This window comes from Vicugna pacos, chromosome 19 (assembly GCF_048564905.1).
Source record: "Vicugna pacos chromosome 19, VicPac4, whole genome shotgun sequence".
Classification (NCBI taxonomy): domain Eukaryota; kingdom Metazoa; phylum Chordata; class Mammalia; order Artiodactyla; family Camelidae; genus Vicugna; species Vicugna pacos.
The window spans coordinates 45,202,211-45,217,058 of record NC_133005.1 but is presented as its reverse complement, the minus strand read 5'-3'; the positions used below and the strand labels follow the sequence as shown (position 1 = coordinate 45,217,058).

Genomic DNA, 14,848 nt, shown 5'->3' with positions numbered 1-14,848 from the left:
ATTCCTGCAAAAAAGGGCCCCAGGGTCAGGAAGGCTCACCGAGGAGCTGTCTGGACGTTCTCCAGACAGATACCACGGGAGAAAGCAGGCCCCGGGTTTCCCAAATCCTCGCGGGACACCGCGCGCGGGGACCCAAGCCAGCCCCCCACACAGAGGCCGCGTGGTGGCCGCGGGGAGGCGCCAGCAGGCGGGGTGCAGCCCCAAGCCAGAGGGGCCCTGCCCGGCACGCCTGAAGGGGGCACGCGGGCTGGCCTGAGTCCCCGTCACCAGCTCCCGCAGAGCAACCTCACGAGGGCCTGTGTGGGCCTCGCGGCTTTGGCTGAGCTTCTGTGAGCAGTCAGGCCAAGTGGGACAGGACGACTTCCTCTGCAGACAAACTGGTCTTCCTGTGATCATCTTTGGTAGAAATGGGGGCGACTGCACAGGGGAGAATCAGGGTCCAGTGCTGCGCCTGTGGGAACCCATCCTGTCCCTCGCCTTTGAGGTTCTGTTTTCTACCTGCAGCTGGACTCAGATATCCGACTGCCTCTCTCCAAACCAACGTTTCCGATTCTCTCCCGCCCTTCTGGCTTGGAACCACTAAGAGCAAAACTGCCCTTTCCCCCCGAGCCCCAGCAAACTGAGGCTGGATGACGGGGCGTAAGCCTCAGGGAGCCCCATGGCGGCTCGCGCACGGACAGCCTGCACGCCTGCTGCCGCAAGGACCCCCCCGAGAGCTCCCCAGGGCACGTGGTGGCATCACCACAGGAGTTCAGGCTGCAGCAGAGGCTCTGCGCTCCTCGACTGGCTGGCTGCTGCCCGGACTGGAAGACGGGCTTAGCGTCTGCTCCAAACATGCCCTGTTGTTTTCCTTTGGTTCCACAGAAATGACTCTCACTCACCCCCAGATTGTTTGCATCCTTAGAGCCTGAAATGAGGCGCCGGTTCCACTGGACAGACCACTTATCAGGGCGGAGAGGGAGGAGCCGTCAGCCCGGCTTCCAGGCCGTGAAACCACTTGGGCGAGCGTCAGGCGGGGATGAGGACGGCGGACGGGCGGCCCCCACACGTGCCCCGAGGTGTTGTGGTTGTTTCAGCTGCAGGCCCCGGAGAAGCAGCCGACGCAGGGCAGGGCCGCCTCCTCTGAGCGCCCCCATCTGCCCGGGCACGTGTGTCAGACGCCCCGCTTCCCCAGGTTTTGCCAGCCGGGGAGGAGTTTTGCCTCTTTCCTGGGAGGGGGCCGGGAAGAGGGCAGCACAGCCGGGCGGGCCTGGACCACACCTGCTACCTGCCTTCCAGGGCCCCGTCGCCTTGCCACAAGTCACCTCCTCTCCCCCAGAGGCCCACATCCGTCTGCCTCTTTCCTCTTAAGCAGCTATTTAGGCCTGAATTCTCAGCCAGCTCGGGGAGCTGCTCGTATTTCCTGGGTCTCCCCCATGCGCACAGGAGGCGCACAGGCTCATGAACTTGCGTTTGATCTTCTCTTGTTAATCTGTCTTTTATTACAGGGGCCTCAGCCAGGAACTCGGGAGGGCAGAGGGAAGCGTACTTTCCCTCCCTGCACGCCCACGTAGGACTTCTCCCAGAAACCACGCATGGCTTTTCCTGGGCAGCGTACTCCGGTGGCGCACAACAGTCACAGGAGGGTCCCCACGGAGGCGCCAGAGGGACTCATAATCGCCTGCTTCCTGGCTGAACTTGTGCTGCAGGAAACAGCCCCTCCCCCGGGAAACAGCCTCCTTAGGAAATTCAGCCCAACAGAGGGCAGCTTTTTTTTTTCTCAGACCAGCGTTTGCTGTTTGCACACCAGCGTCGTCCCCACCCAGGCCCGGGTGTGGGGGCGAAGACACAGCCACCTCCGATGGTGTGACAGCGGCCCCCTCCGGATGGGACGTGGGACAGAAACGTCGGGAACTGGTGGGGAGAAGGGGGGGACGCTTTCGTTTCACGGGCATCGTGGAGGTCAGGGCCAGCGTCAGCCTGGCACTGCTCGGGTGCTGGGCTGGGGCCTCCAGAAGAGAAGCACACACACACACACACACACTGTCCGTGAGAGACGCCTGGACTCCGGTTTCCCCATCTTTGCCCTCCTCTCTCTCCTGCCATCAGGCTGGGCTCCCCTGTTCCTTGTCTGCCCTGAGCACGACCACTGACAGAGGGGCTGGGCCCGGGCGCCCCCAGGCTGCGCTCACCTGGGCCGGGGCCGCCCCACCTGAACGCGGGGTCCTGCCTCTCTGGTTCCCAGCGCTGGGCATCCCAGGACGAGGCCTGGCCTGTCGTCACGTCCCTTCTCTGCCCTCTGAGGACTGTCCTTCAATCATGACTGACCAGCCCGGCCCGGGCGCCAAGCGGGGAACGCGGGGAGACACACACCAGGCAGGTGAAGAGCTCTCTGTTCCCGGGGTCATGTCGGAGACGGGCAGTCCTCCCTGGCTGAGTGCCATTTCTTCTCCACCAAGGCTTGGTCGCCAGCGAAGTGGGCGGAGCTTGCAAGTCCAAGTGGATCCTGGGCCCCGAGATCAGACTCCCATCTCAGTTGAGGGGAAAGGGGGACCGAGCGACTGATGTGGAAACTCACAATGCTCTGCCTCCCAGGAGTGTGGAAGGTTCTAGAAAGGCCGGTGGGCTGGGACGCTTGCCTTGCCTTTAGGCTAAGAGTATAGCACTTGGGGGACACAGGAAGCCCCCAAAGGACATTGGCCGAGTTGAACTGGATTGAGGCGGGTGCGTGAGCCCCTGCGGTCCTGCAGACAGGGCAGGCGGGGTGGGGATGTGGGACATGCCCGGCTCACCCAGCTGCTGCCTGCGAGCTCCCCGGGCCAGCCCGCCCAGCCTTCACGGGGATATTTAACCGCGAAACTGCTGAAAAGAACCCGCCACACATGGAAAGCTTTTATTTTTCACAAAGAAATCTCATTACGCTTGGACCGTCGGGCCGCGTCCCCCTAATGCTCTGGGTGCTGAGCAGCGGCACCTTCTGAAATCCGCGCCGTGTGGTCTCCTGGTGTCGGCTCTCCGATGCCCGGAATTCTCCCAGAGTTTGCCGTGTTAGGAAGAAATACTGTGTGAATGAATTCACCGGATCAGAGAAGAGCAGTTTCCCCTTGATTTGTGTCTGGAAGATGAGAAAAACATCACAGCGGCGTCCGATAGGGCCATGAATAAAGAACGGGGCCCAGCACTTCCATCACCGTCTCGCTTTTACAACGCCATGGAGAATCCTGCTCTTTTGCATTTGTTATTAAAGGACGGAACAGATGGTAAAAGGTTAGTTTAAAGTGATGTCTACATTAAAATAACGTATGGTGCCTGGTCATTGTGTTCGACCGGGGACCCGCTGGGAGGGCTGGCTCCGTCCTCAGGAAAGGCAGGTGGGGTGAGGGGTTCTGGCAGAGTCTCCCCCAAGGAGGACATATTTGCCTAATTTCAAATGAACTCGAAACTGGAGAAAAGTCACCATGTGTGGTTTTGAATTGCAAACACCTTGGTGATTTATTCCCAAAGAATCGCAGGGGAGGAGAAGCCCGAAGGACTCAGCAGAGAAAACCTCGCCTTGGGAAGGGGAGAGAACTTGTCAGCCCAGGGCACCCACAGCCTCAGGCTGGGCCCCCAGCCCCCGCCCCCCGACTCGTTTCAACAGTGTCGCCTGTGCTGTGGTCTGGGCACTGCGCAGGCAGGCAGGGCCCTGCCTCCAGCAGGTCGGACCAGTGGAATTAGAACTGTCCAAAAAAGTGACAGCGTCTCAATGCAGAATGACAAAGTGATGATTATGAAATGGGGAAGAGACAGGGCCTGCGAGAGGCTCTGGTCGAAGGACGTGGGGGCAGAGGGATCTTCGAGAAAGTCAGGTTAAAATCGAGTGTTCGGTCTCATCCACGGCGGTACACAAGTCCTGCACATTCACGTACAGAGAAACATGCAGACGTACACACCACACGCAATGTATAAACGCACACGTGCATCCACACACACGTGCACACGACTGGATCACCCCTCTCCCTTATGCATGAAGCCTCCTAGATGCCGACGGCTTTTCCGCATCTTGATGGCTTTGCCACGCCACTGACGAGGCCTCCCGTGACCCAGTCCTAGTGTTTTCAAGCCCGAATTAGGATCAAGTTCTTCCACGAGGATGCAATCCTTCAGTGAAGTGTTTCAGGCCTTTCGCCTCGTCTGATATTAAATCTGGAGTTTCCCCAGGAAAACAGGCTGCAGCCTCTCATTTGGGTCACCTGTGGGGAGTTCTGAGTTGCCTGCAGCAGAGTGAAAAGCTCTGAATCGTGACAGCAGACGCTTGGCCCCCACCCTACCCCTGGGCCTCGCCGGGACGCAGACAGGCAAATCTACACTTGGCCGTGACCGCAGCTGGCTGAGGGAGGCAGTTTTCTTTTAAAATTTGAGTCTCTCCAGAGCCCAGAGGTAAGAGCACTATTTCACCTAAACGCATGTGCAGCCTCCCTGCGGCCCCGCCAGGCCTCATGTCAGGCCCACATGTGGGGACTTCTTGATTTTCATGCCGATAGAGAATCAGCGTTTTCTCAGGTTTACTGTCTGTTCTGTCTGCTTTGCACAGCTGGCTGGCTCGCCTGTGTCCCCTTCCTCCCCGTCTCGTCCCTCCTCACTGCCAAGCCCTGACAATGCCCTCCACCCTCTCCTGGGCCCTATCTGTCCTGAGGGTGCTGGCCTCGCACCATGCATACAGTAGGTGCCCAATAATCACTGAATGAATAAATGAAACACGGACCTGCTGCCTGGGGGTGTGGGCCAGGGTCACGGCCAGGTGCTTAGGGAAACCTAAGGCCACTCTGTTTCAAACGTGGACCTTCAGCGACCCCCGCATTCATAGAACTGGCAGGAGTGAGAGTGACACCCAGGCCTGGGTCTCCGGTTGGGGGCCGAGTGACCCTGGGAACCTGGAGGCCCTCTTCCCGGAGGAGAAACATCTCTGAGGCTGAGGGAGGAGGCGGTGAGCACAGGGTCGGGGGAAGGCGGGGCAGGGGCGCAAACATCCCAGGTGGGCAGGGGAAGCTCCACCCAGCCCTGTGGCTGCCATCCGACGGGAGGGAAACAGCAGAGACACGGGAAGGAGGGGAGGGGAGTCTGGAGAGAAGGGGCTTTGGTGCTCCCTCTCCAGGGGGCAATGCATGGAGCCCGGAGCAAAAGGAGGAGGCGGGAGGGCCACCCCCAAGGGTCTGCCCCGGCCTGTCTGTCCCTGCAGAAACGTCCGGAGGCCCTGGGGGGGCTGGGGGAGGGAGACAAAATAGTTCTGCTCTAGAGAGGCCGCTGGGAAGGGGACCTGAGGGGTGTGGTGTCACCTGGTCCCAGGCTTCTGGCAGGAGAAGAAGGGGGCTGGGGGAGGGGGTGCTGAGGGGCCGGCAGTGGGGTGGCCCACCTTCAGCCTGCTTGCGCCTGGGCCATCAGGGGCCTCCTCGCCCACATTAGGGCTTCCCTCCTTATGTGTCATTATGCCTCGACACCTGAAGCCGGCACAGAGCTCCCCTGTGGAGAGGGGAGCCCCGGAGCCTCCACCCAGCACCCCGGGAATCCTTAAGGGACCATTAAAGGAAAACCCCAGAGTGTCAGCCCCACTGACCACCCGGTCCAGCCCCTCCGGCAGTGAGGGAGACGGCCAGAGAGGCTAACGGCCGAAGAGGGTCTCACAAGCAGTCGGGGGGCAGGGCGGAGTCCCCGGGTCCCGTCTTGGTCGCGCTGCCGTCCTAGGAAGCTTCGAAGAGCCGAAGGGGAGGCCGAGGAAGCCGGGCCCCTCGAGCAGACGGGAGGCTGGGCGCAGGAGGCCTCCCCAGGGTCACTCAGCTCCGGACCCGACACTCACACCCAGGTGCGGCTCTGCGGGCGCGGAGGTCGCTGGAGGCCCGGGTGTTAAAGCCTCCGCGGCTCTCAGGCCCAGGGTCCCCGTGAGGGGCTCTTTCACCCCTTTCCTCTTTGTTCATCATTTTGCTCAGAACTTAACCACGAAGCTAGACCACGGGGCAGCACTCAGCCCAGCTCCTGACCCCTGCTCTGCTGAGCACGCCAGCGCCTCGCCTAACCCTTCGCTTCCTCTCCTGGATCAAAAGGAGGAGGAGTGAAGGTGGAGTGGCTACACAGCGCTGACCCTCTGCCCCAGCTCCCCCTTGGCAAACCTGCAGGCGGACCCCGTGGGCAAGACAGCGCGGAGGGGGATCAGGAGGAGCCGGCAGGCCTGCACACAGCGGAGACAGACAGAGGGCCCGACCCTCTGCCTTAACGATCAGCTGAGACCGCTTCCCCCTTTCCCCTTTAAAACTGCCACGGCCGAGCAGAGTCTTCAGAGCTGGTCTCTGGATGTGAGTCCGTCCTCTCCCCAGATCGCCAGCTTTTCCGAACAAAGCACCTTTCCTTTCTATGGACGTCTGCCCCCTCAGGTGTGGGCTTTTGAGAGGCGAGCAGCCGAGCCTGAGTTCGGCAGCATCGGAACCTCACCTCAGCTGCTCTGGAGAGCGATCATGGAACTGCAGCTGAGCCCGACGTGTGTCACTTCAGCTTGCAGCCAAGTTTAGTTTAAAAGCCCTTCGCCGCGGCGCTGGGCAGGCAGCAAGACCGGCCATAATAAGTGAAACTGTTCTCACCAAATTAATGGGGCTAACCTGGGGCCGAGGCTGAGGGACGATCCTTACCCAACCCCCCACTCTCCCTTGATTCTTGAACATTAAGAGACTTGAAGATGTTTGTATTTCTTACATTTTATGAAATACTTTCAAAGCACGAAGAAATTCAGCTTTCAATTATTTTCAGTTAGGTTCTTGTAATGAGCAGGAAAACCCAGAATGCGATGGGAAAAGGCATTTGTTGTGTAGCATCGACACTATTATACATTACCACTCATGATTACTTTGAGTTTTATAAATCACGAGAAAATCCTCAAAGTCGTATGAATATTAATGAAGGCCATGAATATGTTCTCACAGAATTTGCCTGGTGGGGAAGAGTGAATTAGATGCTTCTCAAAAGTGCCCTTCAGGTTGTACCGAATTAACAAAGACAGGCAGCTACTTAATTTGGGGTACGGGGTAACAGAAGACATTACTGCCGACAACGGGGCCGGTGCACAGTCCGCTCCCGGCTCTTTTGGCACCGGAGGCCTGATTTCCTTCTGGGGGGTCATTGCTCCCCACTGTGAGTGGGCCTGGGGAGATGGCTGGTCAAGACGCCCTGACCTCCCTTGGCCAGCAGGCAGGCCCAGGAGCGCAGCTGGGCCAATCAGCTTCTCTCTCTCAACCGCAGATGTTGAGTCAAGGAAGAATCAGGGGTCGGAAGTGTGCTGGAAGTCCTCCACCACAGGAACATCTCCCTCAAGACCCAGAGTCCTGGGGCCCCCTGCTGGCCAGCCTTCCCGTCCAGCCCCTGAGCAGCGCAGGCCCCCCTGGCAGGCTCCTTTCTGTCCGAAGTAGCGGCAGTGGGTTCCCCGGGCGGAACTCACTGCCTCAGCCCGACGGAGGCAGGGGTCAGCGGGGCGGGGGGCATGACACGAGAACTCACTACTCACGGGCTGGTGTTCACCCTCAGCTTTGTCACCCATGCCCTGCCTGTTGTCATATCTGGTCCCCCAGAGGAAGAGTCAAGAGTCTCGTCCCATTTCCCCGCACAGCGCGCCCTGAATCCGCTGACTCCGGCCAGCACGCTGGGATTGGCTCCAGGTGCGGAGCGGCCCCTCCTGCTTGGCGTGAGCGGGAGATGCTGCAGCAGCCAAGACTCAGGAAGCCCGGGAGCTCTAACAGACTTTTGGTCTGTTTGCTGAACACACGCACTCCAGCCAGGCGGCCCCAGGGAACCTTGTCTCCAACCCGGGCCAGCCCGGGGTGGTGGGAGAGGGCTGCGCCGCGTCACCAAGAGGCAGAGCCATCAGCACCCAAGCCCCGTGAACACGGCCACGCTCCTGGCAAGAACAGGGCGACCCTCAAACCGCCAGTGGGTCCTGCCGGTGGCCATCAGCACCAAGGGTGCGTCTGTAGGGCTCCTGGACCCAAACCTGCCCTGCTGTCTGGTCTGTAGTAAATGCTGGGAAGGGAGGCACCCACTCACCAGCCCCCCGACAGGAGGCCCACGGCCACGTGGAGCCGGGCTGGCGGTTCCTCAGAAGTGAAACAAGATCACCATGGGACCCAGCAGTCTCACCGGGCGTGTGGCCCAGAGAACTGAAAACACGGGGTCGAGGAAACACGTGCACACCTGCGTCCACAGCGGCCGGAAGGTGGAAACCGCCTGCGTCTGTCAGCTGTCAGCTGCTGAAAAGAGAAGTGGGATGTGGTCTGTGGACAGCGGAAGAGTCGACAGCGCAGGGACCCAGGCCCCAGCGTGGGGGCTCACACACATCGTGCGCTGGGAGAGAAGCCAGACGCGGGAGCCCACGTAGCGCACGATTTCAGCAGCGCCCAGAACAGGCAGACGCACAGAGAGCAGACGTGTGGTTTCCAGGGGCTGGGGAGCGGGGTCTGCCTTGGAGGGGACGAACATGTTCTGGAACTAGATGGCTGTGCGTGGACTATGTCATTAAGGGTACATTTTATGTTGGGCGTCTTTTACCAAAATAAAAGCAGGGGTGGGGGGGCCGCTGAGGCTCCCTGGTCAGTGCCCAGTTCCCAAACTTCTGGACGCAGATGGCCGGTGACCCAGAGCGATGGCCCCACTGCCTCCTACGCCCTGTTACGTATTTGTGGGTCAGTGACAGGGCTGCTGGTAACTCCCAAGTAACTCCAGAGGAGTGGTTATCACTGTCGAGTCCATAGTCACCTGGAGGGTCACTGGTGCACAGAGGAGTGAGTAGGACTCCGCGCACCAGACCCGCCCGGACTAACCGGGAAGAGCCGCTGCCCACGTGGAGGACGGCCAAGTGCCCGGAGGCCGGGAGTGCAGCCAGCGGCCGCGTGTGCTGTTCTCGCGGCTGCCGGCAGGCGGCGCTGTGGCCACAGGAGCCGGCGCCTCCGTTCCCGGCGCGTAGACCGGGCGGCTGGGAGGGAGGACACGGGACGCTGCCAGGCGCCTGCCCCCGGTGTCCTTCCCGTCACTGGTGCATCCCCAGCAGTTTCAAGAAAGTCCAGCTTTTGTGAACAGGCACGTCTCCCCTGCGGCCTGTTGCTCGGTTCCACCCGCTCCGTGAGGCAGGGCCCCTCCCCTCGCGTGAATTCCGGATGCTGCCTAAGAAATCCCCCTGCCATGCACTTGTCAGGTCACAAGCCACGTGTGTGCTGTGGCTGCTCAGGGTGACCCTTCTCCTATTTATTTAAAATTTAAAAAGCAATTTGTATTTATGGCAAACCTTTAAGAAGTGTCACAGGGGTCGAGGTGAAAGGTGAAAAGTTGTGTTGACTTTTTCCCCCTCTCTCCCAGAGAGTTCCAGGTACAGGTGAAGGTACAGGTGTAGATGCAGGTGCAGGTGCAGGTGCAGGTGCAGATAGAGGTGCAGGTGTAGTTATGGACCCTTTATAACTGTTTTACATAACCAAGATCATAATGTATGAGTTACCCTGTCACTTTTTCACTTGGGGATTTTTCCATATAAATTCTTAAGTATGGGATTTATCGTTTCAAGAGCATTTCATTGCAGGATTTGACTATAACTTATAGAATCAGTAAGGGGAAACCTTAACGTATATTCTCTTCTTTCATGTCTTTTTGATTCTACCAGATGGGAAGGAGGGATTCGGTGAGAGTTTACCAGGTTGTTTCCTACAAAGGGAACTCCTGAAGGGGCTCAGATAGAGCTGGGGGTCAGGGAAGTGACATCAGAAGTATCTGCAAGGGCTGGTACATAGGCTGTCACCATGGCAACCTCTTGGGTGCTTTTTCCCTCTTAATCTGAGTTTATTCTAAGCACTCAACATACTCAGGAACCACGCAGAGCAGGTGATTAACGGAGGATTATTCTTACCAGCAGTAATGGCCTTGAGCTGAATTCTAAGTTTTAGAAGACAGAGCTCCTCTTTCTGGATGTCCTCACGGAGCTGGGCTCTTGGGGCTTTGCTGTAACATCAGCAGAGGAAGGAAGGACCTGACGGTCTGCCACGAGCAGCCTGTGCTGCATCTCTGGTGGGTTATGACACATGGGACCCTCAGGCCCAGCCGAGAGGGGGCATGCTGGCTGCCTCCTGCCTCCCCAGGTGCAGGGCAGTGTCTGGGACCATCCCTGCCAGAGCAGCAGTCATCTGCATGGGAACTTGCTCTAGCTCCAGGGCCTTCTGGCTTTGTTGGCTGTGAGAATGCTGGCTAGGAGGAGGTGGGCAGACCTGAGATTATCAACAAAGGTCTTGGCCTGACCCCAGAACCTACCCAGGCCTCCTTCCTGGACTCTCTGCCCAGCCCAGCCTAGACCAAGTAGCTGTTCCCCATCCTCTCCCAACACCCTACCAGGCCCTCCCTCCCTCCTCCCCAGCCATGCTGGCCTTCCTTTAGATCCTTAGATGCACTGTGTCTGCCTCTGTCTCAGGACCTTTGCGCACCTTCCTTTTCTGAGTTAACTCCTGTTCATGCTCCAGTTCTTAGTTTAGGTGCTACCTCCACCCCCACCGCCAGCCTGGATTGGGCTGACTTTTACAGCACGGCCTCTCTGTCTTCTTGGTGGTATTTGTCACAGTTTCCATATATCTTTATTTGATTATTTGACTAATACTGTCTTTCCTGAGACTGAGTGTCCTATGAGGGCAGTCTGTGTCTGGCACAGAGAAAGGGCTAAAGGGCCACTGGTTGTGAGACTAGATGAAACTTGCAGGTGCCACGTTATACCCAAACCAGTAACCAAAATGGTAGTCTATTCCAATTCTAAGAGTTCTGTTGGCAGGGGAAGGGTTCCAAGGTCAAATGCGTTTGGCAAAGGCTGCCTATCACAACATGTTTCAGAGAAGCTCCCTAGGTGGGAGCGCGCCAAAGGCCCTGAGAAGTCCTGCAGAAAGGAGGCCTGCTTCATCTTGGTTAACGAAGCCAGAGCAATCTGACCGCTGGGCACTTCACTCCCCCTGCCAAAACAGCCACTGCGATACCATGGTTGCTCCCTAGGACATACTTTGGGAAAAGCTTTTATGAAAATTCATTTCATAAAAAATGGTCTATTAAAAATCAGCACAATGCAGTCCTAAATCAAGTGTACTTGTGTTTCTCCTTATTCACATTTTACAGTTATCTGATTCTCCCAAATAACTGAGAATTGCTTGTACTGCTGTTTTGCATAAGCTATTATAAAATTGAACCTTTGAGTTGGCAGTTGTGCATAAAATACGCAATTTCCTTTTTCCAATTCCTTTTCCTCCAGATGGTGAGGAGAAAAGTAATAGAAATGATGTCTTGTTTCTCCTGTTGATTACTGATGGTGATGATGGTGATGATGATGGTGGTGGTGATGATGGTGGTGGTGATGGTGGTGGTGGTGGTGATGATGGTGATGATGGTGATGATGATGGTGGTGGTGATGATGGTGGTGGTGACGGTGGTGGTGGTGACGATGGTGGTGATGATGGTGGTGATGATGGTGATGGTGGTGGTGATGGTGGTGATGGTGGTGATGATGGTGGTGGTGACGGTGGTGGTGGTGACGATGGTGGTGATGATGGTGGTGATGATGGTGATGGTGGTGGTGATGGTGATGATGGTGATGATGATGGTGGTGGTGATGATGGTGGTGGTGACGGTGGTGGTGGTGACGATGGTGGTGATGATGGTGGTGATGATGGTGATGGTGGTGGTGATGGTGATGATGGTGGTGATGATGGTGGTGGTGATGATGATGGTGGTGATGATGATGGTGGTGATGATGGTGGTGGTGATGATGGTGGTGGTGACGATGGTGGTGATGATGGTGATGATGGTGGTGATGATGGTGATGGTGGTGGTGATGGTGGTGATGGTGGTGGTGATGATGGTGATGATGGTGGTGATGATGGTGGTGGTGATGATGATGGTGGTGGTGATGATGGTGGTGATGATGGTGGTGATGATGGTGGTGGTGATGATGGTGGTGATGATGGTGGTGATGATGGTGGTGATGGTGATGGTGGCGGTGATGATGGTGGTGATGATGGTGGTGGCGATGATGATGATGGTGATGGTGGTGGTGATGGTGGTGATGGTGGTGGTGATGATGGTGATGATGGTGGTGATGATGGTGGTGGTGATGATGATGGTGGTGGTGATGATGGTGGTGATGATGGTGGTGATGATGGTGGTGGTGATGATGGTGGTGATGATGGTGGTGATGATGGTGGTGATGGTGATGGTGGTGGTGATGATGGTGGTGATGATGGTGGTGATGATGGTGGTGATGGTGATGGTGGCGGTGATGATGGTGGTGATGATGGTGGTGGCGATGATGATGATGGTGATGGTGGTGATGATGGTGGTGATGGTGGTGGTGATGATGGTGATGATGGTGGTGATGATGGTGGTGGCGATGATGATGATGGTGGTGGTGATGGTGGTGATGGTGGTGGTGATGATGGTGATGATGGTGGTGATGATGGTGGTGGTGATGATGATGGTGGTGATGATGGTGGTGGTGATGGTGATGATGGTGGTGATGATGGTGGTGATGATGGTGGTGGTGATGATGGTGGTGATGATGGTGGTGATGATGGTGGTGATGGTGATGGTGGTGGTGATGATGGTGGTGATGGTGGCGGTGATGATGGTGGTGATGATGGTGGTGGCGATGATGATGATGGTGATGGTGGTGATGATGGTGGTGGCGATGATGATGATGGTGATGGTGGTGATGATGATGGTGGTGATGATGGTGGTGGTGACGATGGTGGTGATGATGGTGATGATGGTGGTGATGATGGTGATGTAATGATGGCAATGATGGAGGAGATGGTGATGGAGATGATGATGATGATGGTAAGTTTGAAAATCAAGTGGGCAGTTGACAATATAACAGAAATGCCACAGGGCGAGATGAATCAGAGTCAACTCTGGGTCCAGACCACGTGGGGTCAGATCCTGGATCTGCTATTTTCTACCGTGTGATCTTGGGCAAGTTATTTAACTCCCTCTCTGCCTCAGTTTCCCTGTTGGTAAAACAGAGATACAAATAGTACCTACCTCCAAAGTTTGAGGGAATTTTGAAGGAAGTCTTGTACGTGAAGCAGTTGGACAGGACCTTGCCCACAGTAAGTGCTCAGCAGAGTTCTGAGTGAGCCTTGTGGTGAGGCTACAGTCAGAGGCTGGATCTGTAACTTTTCATTCTGGTATCATCACATAGTTTTAAAAGTCATGGGGTAAAGGAATGAATAGGGAAGAAAGGAAAAAAATCCACCAACTCTAGGATCGACATGTCAAGTGAGAAAAATGAACTTTCATGCCGCAGACTCAAACCTTGTAACCGTGGTTATGGGGTAAAGGAAATGGCCACTGGGTCCCAGGAGAGGGGTGGGCTTTGGAGAGACCCAAGCTTCAGACATCCTGCTTGAAGAAGCCTCATGTTGAAGCTGCCAACACTCAGAAAGTTTGGCTCCAACTTGTAATCTTCGGAGGGTTAAGCCTGTTCTTACAATGCACTGGCCCCAGTGTTACTACACAATTTAATGGCTCCTTTATAGAATAAGTTGAGAGAAGGATGTAGATGAAAAAAAGCCTTCAAATTAAAGGATTCTTTCTTCCCCTTCTAAATATCCCTACAATTGGATTAAATTTGACCTGGATCTCTTATTTGGCACTGGCTTACTCTTTCTTATCAAGACCTCTTTTCTCGGAAGTTTTCATGCTGGTTAATTCCAAATAAATTTAATGAGGTCAGTATTAGAAAGACGAACACGTGCAACAGAGCGGCTCTTGTAACAGAGGCAGGCAGCTCAGCACAGGGAAGAAATGACGGAAACTTCACCTCCTCAGGTGAGACCCGTGACCCTGTAGTGAGGCTCTCCAAGAGCCTGGCTGCTTTAATTCCTTCCTGCCTCTCTGCCATCATCAATGCCCGTAATTCACATCACGAGAGTGTCGGGGGTGGGGAGGGAGAGCATCTTCTCTGTACTCTAATCCATCGCTAGAAGGTTCAAGGCATCTGCGGATCCAGCTACGACCAGCATCCCGCACTCGGCAGGGTAGCCATGGAGACGCCTTTGGAGAAGGATGGAAGATGACACCACCCTGAGGTCCAAAGGAAAGCCGGAGTGAAACGGAGCCCCAGTCTTCGAGTTACGGAGGACAAGGGGATTTCCCCCTGGGGTCCTGTTGCTCCGGACATCTGCTGGAGAATTATAATGGAAAAGAAAACAAGTTGATGTGTTTAATGTGGCAAACAGAGCAATGGTCCTTAGAGACATGCCTTCCTCCAGCAATTTCTTCCCGACCCTACAGACATTGTCTCTTCCAATCTTTTCAATAAAACACACCTTTTCCATCTAACAAAGCTGCCGCACTGCACGGCGTTACTACAGAGTGTTCACTGATTGAGCTGTGCTTCGATGTAAATTACTTCATGGGGGAGAGCACGTCCTGGTTCCCTGAGACTTCACGAGCACTTACTCTCCTGACGCCGATTGTCTGAGTGGCCATAGAGGGCCACTTCAGCTGCACAGGAAACACACAAGCTCATGCTGAAGGTATTATGCCAACGAGCTCGGGTGTAGGATGCAAATCGTTCTGGTTCCGATCCTCATCTCACTCATTCGTGTGCCTGCGGGCAGGTTCCACTTCCTCTTCATCTCTTCTTCTGTAAAGGGGCGATGATACCTGCTGGATGGCAGTTGCCGAGAGCATGAAGAGGAAGGTGTCTGTAGTTACACAGACCCGTAGAAAGCGCTCGACAGACGGTGGCCGCACTGCCTCCTCCTGCACCGCCAGCACCATCACGCCCTCCTCGCGGCGTTCTCGGCATCACCACCGTCTCCATCCACATCACCAGCAG

The 14,848-nt window shown here is 56.1% G+C and overlaps 1 protein-coding gene across 1 annotated transcript in view; it reads right to left on the bottom strand.

Annotated features, from left to right (window-relative positions):
- CDH4 (cadherin 4) overlaps positions 1-14,848 on the bottom strand; it is a 159,582-nt gene that overhangs the window by 65,805 nt on the left and 78,929 nt on the right. The window lies entirely within an intron of this gene.